This window comes from Bison bison, unplaced genomic scaffold (genome assembly GCF_000754665.1).
Source record: "Bison bison bison isolate TAMUID 2011002044 unplaced genomic scaffold, Bison_UMD1.0 scf7180017864117, whole genome shotgun sequence".
NCBI lineage: Eukaryota > Metazoa > Chordata > Mammalia > Artiodactyla > Bovidae > Bison > Bison bison.
The window spans coordinates 443,753-452,958 of NW_011494689.1; the positions used below are offsets into that span (position 1 = coordinate 443,753).

General features: G+C 37.8%; 1 non-coding gene across 1 annotated transcript; it reads left to right on the forward strand.

Annotated features, from left to right (window-relative positions):
• The first annotated feature begins 484 nt into the window (after positions 1–484).
• TRNAY-GUA lies at positions 485–574 on the forward strand. The gene is given in 2 exon segments: positions 485–521; positions 539–574. It is a non-coding gene; the product is annotated as a tRNA-Tyr (tRNA).
• The last annotated feature ends 8,632 nt before the right edge of the window (positions 575–9,206 follow it).

Consider the following 9,206-nt stretch of genomic DNA (forward strand, 5'->3'; position numbering starts at 1 on the left):
AGCAACAGGGTCAGGTCGAGGTTAAGTGGAGGGGGTGATGACTTCCCAGCACCAGAGGGCAGATATGGGTTTGGGTAAGGGCTGGGGGCGACGCTCAGACACTCCTCGAGGGCCCCTCAGCGGATTCTACCTAGGTGGTAGGATCCTCTGCTTTCCTCCGCAAGCCGGCTCCCACCTCACCCACGCATCCATTTGAGTTTCAGTAACGCCCCCTTCTCCTCACCCTCTTTCCAGTTTTCTGGCCACGGAGGGCTGCTGTCCTGTTCTCTCTGAAGAAAGAGCCCAAGGGAGAGAAAATGAATCAACAAGTGGCGGCCTGGGCTCAGATTCTGAAAATCGCTTCTCCGGATCCCAGGCGTGTGCACGGCTCTTTGCCAAAGGACTTCCAGCCAACGCAGAGTATGTTGTACCCGGAGCCTCTTACAGCCTTTTGGCTTCTGCCATTTCTCCAAAAAGGAAGGACCCAGCACGAACGCGTGTGCGCCCTTCGATAGCTCAGCTGGTAGAGCGGAGGACTGTAGATACGAAGCATGTAGACATCCTTAGGTCGCTGGTTCGATTCCGGCTCGAAGGAAGTGCAGCTGGCGATTTTGCTCCGTCGTGAAGGCCGCCGCCACCCCCGGGCGCCCAGCTGCACAAATTGACCCTTGCAGAGCAGGTTAGTATTCGAACTCTCACAGAATAGGGGCAGGAAAGCCCTTCTGGAGCCACCCTCACGGCGACCTGTGGACTGTCGCCAAGGAACACATTTGCTTCTTCTCAAGTCCACAGCTTTCAGCGAAAAACAACAGCCCCTGGTTCCCCAACCATCGCTCCCACTTAAGGGGACAGTGGTCCCTTTAATGTCCCCCGACTCTCAAGCCCTTTTGCTTTTGCATCTTCTGCCTAGCACAGCGCTGTCTTTGATACCCACATTTCTGAATTCGTTTGCTACAATAGTTTTTTAGGGTGGATGGATTCTTTAGGATTTTCTACATATAAAAATCATAAAATCTCCTAGCAGAGAGAGTTTTATTTCTTCCTTTCCAATTTGGATGCATTATATTGTATAGTATGGTATATACTATATATCATTTTGTTTTGTTTCATTTTGTTTTATTCCATTCCATTTTATTTGCCTGAATTCCTTAGCTAGAACTTCCTGTACAATGTTGAATAGTAGTAATGAAAACGGTTGTTCACTCTTGTTCCTGAATTTAGGGAGAAAGTTTTCAATGTTTCACCACTAAGACTGATATTAGCTGCAGATTTTTCATAGGTGTCCTTTATCATATTGAAGACGTGCCCTTGTATTCCTAGTTCGCTGAGTATTCTCATCAGGAAAGGATATCAAGTTTGTCTAATGCTTTTTCTTTATCAATTGGAATGATCATGTGTTTTCCCCCTCTGTTTTGTTAACATGGCATATTATATTCATTTTCATATGTTGAATCACCCTTACATTCTTGGGGTATATCCCAACTGGTGTATAATCTTTTTACTATGCTGCTGGATTAGGTTTACTGGTATTTGGTTGAGGATTTTTCTTTTTGCATTCATGTGGTACAGTGGTGTATCATTTTCTTTTCTTATTTTTTTTTCTTCTAAATTTCATATGAGGCTAGCTAGTACTGGCCTCATAGAACAAGTTTGGAAGCATTTCCTCCTCTGCCTTTTGCCTTTGAGGATTGGAGTTAATTTTTCTTTAAATGTTTGGTAGAATTCACCAATAAAGCCATCTGATCCTGAATTTTTCTTTGATAGGTTTTCAATTACTGATTTAATTTCTTTATTCACTATAGATCTGTTCAGATTTTCCATTTTTCAAAGAAACTTTTGAGTGAATTTTGATAGTTTGTGTGTTTCTAGAAATGTTTCCATTTCATCTTGGGTATCTAATTTGTTGGCATACAGGTGTTGATAGTATTCTCTTACAGTATTTTTTATTTCTGTAAAGTCAGTAGTAACATCTCCATTTTAATTCCTGATTTCAGTAATCTTATGGGTTTTTTTTCTTTTGTTTTTTCCTTTGTCAGTCAAGCTAAAGATTTGTCAGTTTTTTTTCATCTTTTCAAAAACCAACTTTTGGTTTTGTTGATTTTGTTTTTTAAAATTATTTTTCATTATCACTGCTCTAATCTTTATTATTCCTTCCATCTGCTTGCTTTGTTTGTGTTTAGTTTGCTCTTCTTTTTTCTTAAAATTTTTCTTCTTAAACATGTTTTTCGACCTTAAGATTGAAGGTTAGGTTATTGATTTGAGATTTTTTTTTTAAATGTGCATTTATAGCTCTAAATTTCCTTCTGAACTTGCTTTTGCTGCATCCTTTAAGTTTTGGTGTGTGTGATTTTGTTTTCACTGATCTCTAAGTATTTTCTAATTTCTCTTGTGTTAGCTAATTTGACGCGTTTGTTGCTCAAAACTATGTGGTTTAAGTTCTTTCTGCTAGTGATTTGTAGTTTCATTACATGGTGATCAGAAAAGACACTTGTATAATTTCAACAGTTTAATTTTATTGTGACTAGTTTCGTGGCCCAAAGTTTATCTTGGAGAATGTTCCATCTGTATTTCTGAGTGAGGTGTCTTCTGTTGTCACTGGGTGGAATGTTCTCTGTGTGGTCTGTTAGGTCTGCACGGTTAGGTTAGCTTACTGCGTTGAAGTCTTCTATTTTCTTATTTATCTTTTGTCTAGTTGTTGTCTCAATTATTTACACTGGGGTGTTGAAGTCTCCAACTATCATTGTAGGACTGTCCAAATCTTTTTTTCATTTAAAAAATTAGAGGTAGGTTTTTCTTATTAACAAGTTTCGCAAGTTCTTAATATAGCTGGATACTATTTTACCTTTATTAGATATGTGATTTTAATATATATAATTTCCCCAACCTATAACTTGTTTATGTGTTGTCTTAACAGTATTTTTTTTTAAGAAAGAAAACTTGTAATTTTGATGAAGTTCAATTTATCAACTTTTCTTTTATGGACTGTGCTTTTGATTGTTTCTATTAAATCTGCCTAAATCAAAGTCACAGAGGTTATATCCTATTTTGTACTTTTAGAAATTAAAATTATTTTAGTTTTACATTTCAGTCCATAAATCTTTTTTTACTTAGTTTTTATATATGGTCTAAGATGTAGATTAAAGTCCATTTTATCATATGAATCTCCAACTGTTCTTTCAATATTTGTTGAAAAGACTATACTTTTTCTGCTGAATTTCCTTTTCTCATTTAAAATCAAGTGGCCATAAACATGTGGGTCTATTTCTGCACCGTTCTGTTTCATAGATATTTGTCTGCCTTTATGTCACTTAGCATTTCTCTCATATATTTTGTCTCTTAGTTCTATGTTCTTTAAGATAGTCTTCAGCCAATCCTGAAGTACCTGTTTTCTCTAAGTTTGCTTGCCCTGTTTTATCCTTCTTTTCACACTGTGGCTATCATACTCAAGGCCAGATTATACATAGGTATGAGTTAACATATATGAATTAAGGACTATGGAATAATCTCTTATTCATATTTTAGATTTGTATTGTATTTCTGGTTCTTTTTATTCAATTCTATGTGCTATTTTTTCTCCTGTAAATTCCTCTTATATAAAATTTGATAATGGAATCTTATTTTCCTATGTTATTTACTTACCCTTTTAAAATATGAAAAGGGGAAAGACGAAGGGAGAGAAAAGCAATCTTTATTTATTTTAAGAAATTTTATCATAATGAAAAAGACAGTCTTCTGTATTCAATATTTTCTTTTAATTCTATCTCCCCATTCTGATCTGTGATTCCATGTGAATAGCTGTGTTTCTATATTGCCTCTACTACTTTTGGGTCAGAAAGCAAGTTGTTTCTGGGAAGCTTGAATTCCTCCTGGAGTTGATAGTTCATTATAGTTTTACATTTCCTGGCTCTGAGTAGGCCACATGGTATCTGACATTCCCCAGTGGTTGGTTGGCTAATTTTGCGGAAATTGAGTTGCCATCTTTAGGGAAACACTTCTGACATCCATTAATTTTTAACTGCAGACATTTTGTATTTCTAAAAGCTTTGAGTTTTCTTCAAATATATACCTGATTGTTGCTACATATTTCTGACGCTTTTTCATTATGAAAAATTCCAAACATTCTAAAAATAGAGAAAATGGTATAATGAATAATGGTGTAACAAACTCATAGTTCCATGAATTACCAAATCATGCTAATTTTATCTATACCTCCACTCATTTTATTTTGAAGCAAATCCCAAGTATCATATCATTTTGCTATAAATTATTTTCTATACAGTTACCACAACAAGAATTTTACTGATGAGGAAAACTAAAGTCAAAGTGATATTAAAAGATGATTAAAATAGAAGTATAATTTGAGAATATTGAAATTCCATCATGTAACAGAATTGTCAAGCTAGTAGTCTCCTTAGTTTAAATATTTTCCTTCTGTTCTCCATATAATGACAGGGAAAGTTTTCCAGGGTGTCTTAAAAGTGAGTAATAAGGTGCAGAACAGAGTAAGAAAGTCACAGGTAAAGAATTAAGCATTTTGACATTTGCTTACATATACACAAAACAACACTAGAAAGTTGTGCAATAAAATAATGAAAATGGTTAATTAGGGAAGGGATATAAGATGGATGGGGGGAGGAAGAGGGTTAGAACTTTAAAAATCTATACATTGTTGTATTTTTAAGTCATTTGAGTATGTTTTATATTTTTTAAAATAAATATGATCTTTTCTTCTAGAATGTACTGTTTCATGCAAAAACTAGGATTTTCGAATGATCAAGTCAATATGAAAGTATTATAACAATACCAAGATCACTGTTAATTGGACAGATGGCTATGTAGTTTTTTAAAAAATTGCCTGACTTTATAGTTAGAGCCTTAAGTTTTATAGTTCAGTTACATGTTAAAAACATATATGGCTTAAGTGTGCGTTACTAGCGCTCAGACTTCATGCGTCTCTCTTCACTTCGACTTGTCTCCCTTGCAGCTCAACAAACAAGAGCCTCAGTTTCTAGTTTAGTTTTGTTCAACTTACCTCAACCAGGTCTACCTGTCTGTGATCTCACTATTTCTTCAGAATCTAAAGTGATGAAACTTCTCATGCCTCATTCATGTTTCCAGTTAGGTGTTTTCTTTTCTCTAAAAAGGAATATGTCCAGAAGAATGGAATTCAGTCAAACTGAGTCTCAAGGGGACCTCTGTACAACCAATCCTCCATATTCATGGGTTCTGCATCTGGGAACTCAACCAACCGTGGATTTAAAATAATCAGGAAAAAAAAGTCCAGAAAGTTTCAAAATGCAAAACAAATTTGCTATATCAACAACTATTTACATAGCATTTACATTGTGTTGTGTGTGTGTGTGTGTGTGTGTGTGTTAGCCACTCAGTCATGTCTGACTTCTTGTAATCCCATGGACTATAGCCCTCCAGGCTCCTCCATCCATGGAATTCTCCAGGCAAGAATACTGGAGAGGGTTGCCATTTCCTACTGCATTACATTGTGTTAGGTATTATAAGTAATCTAGAAATGATTTAAAGTATAGCTTACCCTTGAACAACATGGGTCTGAACTGAACGAGTCCACTTACTTGTGAATTTTTCCAATAAATACAGTACCTACATTTTCATTTTACATATCCTTAAATTAAGTAGCTATGAGAGAAAGTTTCTTTTCTCTTAAAGATCACAATATGTGGAATCAAAAGAAATCAAAAGGGTTTGAGTACTGATTCTGACCAAACTGTTTCAGGTTTCTGCTCTTGGGTAAGTCATTTATGAATTCCTCTGTTTTTGAGGCAGAAATAGCAGTATGTGGGTTTTCAACTACACAGGAATTGGCATTCCTAAACCTCCCTCCCACTGCATTTTTCAAGAGTCAACTTTATATGGAAAATATGTGCAGGTTATATTCAAATACTATTCCATTCTAATCAAGGGGCTTGAACACTTATAGTTTTTTTGATATCCCCAGGGGGTTCTGGAACCACTCTGATGCAGATAACAAGAGACAACTCTACTCTTCTTCCTCTCAGCTTAAGACTTAACTGGTTTTCATCTCACAATACCAGCTGCTCCTCAAGTCTAGGGGTCAGAGTAGTTTAATTCACGTATTTGTTGAGCACCTAATGTGTTCCGGGCACTGTGTTTGGTGTTTGTTATTACACTAAAATATAATTCCTGTCCTACAAGTTCAGAATCTGGCATGAGACACAAATAAGAAAGTAGAGTTCCAATTAGGTATTGAGACTTAGTTTAGCAGAACCAGCCATGGATCGTGTTGGAGAGTGGGCAGGAGGCGGGGTTAAGCTTCTAAGAAAAGAAGCTGATATGTGTCAGAGTCAACTGAGTTTTAGAACATGAATAGGAGTTAGTCAAGTCTTTATTCAAGGACATAAAATGGACACAGATAGAAAAATGTGAAGAGTGGTTCAGAATTCTGAACAGTGTTTTAGGTGTGTGTGTTATTTATTACTAGAAGATAAGGTCCAAGGCTGGGAGAAGCAGTAAAAGCTAGACATGATGCAGGGAAGCTTCTCTTATCTTATCCCACCCCTGGGGCTATATTCTCAATATCAGTGTAAATCCTCAGGGAGAAAATACAATGCTTCTGTTACTGGGATATAAATATTTCCCATGAATGCTGTGCAGGAGAAACACAGATGTTGGCTATGGTCCTCCACAGCTGGTCAAACTCCATTCTTTCTGTCATTTCCACTGTATTGCCCAGTACTTTCACAGCTGCTGATTTGGGGTGAGTGACAGATGAAAGCAGAAGCATTCCCACTCAACCCTTGTTAAGGGCAGCCTCCTTTTCATCAAGCATGAAGTCTGAGAAACTTCTGTTGAATTGCAAATCTCTCTTGTGTCTTTGAGGAATTATTTTCTTTCTTTCTTATGGTTTTATTTCCTTATCAATTGGATCTCTTTTCTTTAGCAGGCACTGCTGCTAGCCGGGCTTCTAATGTTTGGTTCAGTAAATCCTAATTTTGGGGCATCACCACTGGAAGCTCAAGTTTTTTTTATTGGAGGATAATTGCTTTATAGTGTTATGGTGGTCTCTGTTGTACATTGATGTGAATTAGTCATAATTATATACCCCTCCCTCTGCCACCCATTCCACCCTTCTAGGTTGTCACAGAATTCCATGCTGGGCTCCATATGTTATATAACAGCTTCCTGCTAATTATCTATTTTACACATGATCATGTATATATATATCATTGCTACTTTCTCCATTTGTCCTAACCTCTCCTTCCTGCTGCAGAAGGAAACGGCAATCCACTCCAGTACTCCTGCCTGGAAAATCCCATACCAGGTTCCTCTGGTAGGTTACAGTCCATGGGGTCGCAAACAGTCAGACACAACTGAGCAATTTCACTTTTCTTTCATTTTTTCCTTCCCGTGCTGAAACTCAAGTTTTGCGTGAAGGATCCTACTTGTCAATAGATGAACTGGTTAGAAATCAACCACTTCTTCAGTTTCTCCTTCCCTGCACTCAGGCTCATGCCAGGAGCCAGAGAGGACAGGGTCTCAAACAGAAAAACTGATAGTTTGTACATAAAACTCATCAGCAAAAAAGGTGAATGTCTGGATTTAAATGGAACAGTTTTCAACCATTAGAGACAAAAGGAGCTATAGGTAAGTGCATGAAGTCTTTTCATAGATAGATGAGTGGTTTAAACCCTCCATATCCACCCCTTGCCTTCCAGCCCCATGTTATTTTTTTAGTGACATACCTTGGAGCATTATGAGATAATGTATTTCACTTGAAGGGTACCTATTCAAACCTAAGGCAGTGATCAGATTGTGGAAGAAACTCTTTATGCAGGGAGGAGAGGGTGGACCCTAATGGTTGAGGCCACAGCCATAAAAAGGGACAACGTGATGCGGCCTCCTTAGGATCAGAAAGCCCCTTTATTTACAAGGCAGAAGAAAAGCTTTGAAGAATTATACCCAGGAGGAAAGCACAAAAGAAGAAGCAGATTATTATTACCTGCAGGCTCTTTTCCCAAGTGCTTTGCCCATCCTCAGGAACTCCAAGTGTGCCGGGCTATTGTCAGCCTCACAGTAGAAGTCATGGGAAGGACTCCAGGATGGAGCAGGACATTTCAGTCATAAAACGGCAAAGAAAATTCTTGCAGGGTGATCCTCACCTTCATGGAGATATCAAAGACTTTTACGGGCAGGTAGGAAGAATCCCTTCTATATTTTGGTTTGGGGCTCATCTTCTCTCGCTTAAGGGATAATTAGCTTCAGTATATTCAGACAGCCAGAAAGAATCCTCTTTGAGGGGAACAGTCCTATTTCATTTCACTCCATTACTTATTTTTTGTGCTTCAACTGCAACGTACTAGGCTCAAATACTGCTCTTTTCCATTAAAAACCTCCTGTCTCTCCTATCAAATCTATACTTATTTTTAGTATTTATTTTAGGTATCACCTTTGTCCGGAATAGTTTCTAAGTCTCAGCTTGGATTCCTTCCCACGTGCCCCCTCAAGTCCCCTGGGCTTACCTGTGACACATTTTAACTTTTCTGTCATTCTCATTAGGCAGTGAGCTGAATGAGGGTAGTGACAATATTGCCTTACCTTCAAATCGACAAACATAGCACGTGAGACATAATCAACCTAGAACAAAAGCTGAATGGTTTTACTGCTAATAAGGTAATTTCTATAGAGGCTACAGGGAGATGAGATGTTGAATGAAATCTCCAGGGGAAAAGACCACAGAATTGCTTTCAGAAATGGTATGGACCTAACAGAAGCAGAAGATATTGAGATGGCAAGAATACACAGAAGAACTGTACAAAAAAGATCTTCACGACCCAGATAATCATGATGGTGTGATCACTGACCTTGAGCCAGACATCCTGGAATGTGAAGTCAAGTGGGCCTTAGAAAGCATCACTATGAACAAAGCTAGTGGAGGTGATGGAATTCCAGTGGAGCTATTCCAAATCCTGAAAGATGATGCTGTGAAAGTGCTGCACTCAATATGCCAGCAAATTTGGAAAACTCAGCAGTGGCCACAGGACTGGAAAAGGTCAGTTTTCATTCCAATCCCAAGGAAAGGCAATGCCAAAGAATGCTCAAACTACCGCACAATTGCACTGATCTCACACGCTAGTAAAGTAATGCTCAAAATTCTCCAAGTCAGGCTTCAGCAATATGTGAACCGTGAACTTCCTGATGTTCAAGCTGGCTTTAGAAAAGGCAGAGGAACCAGA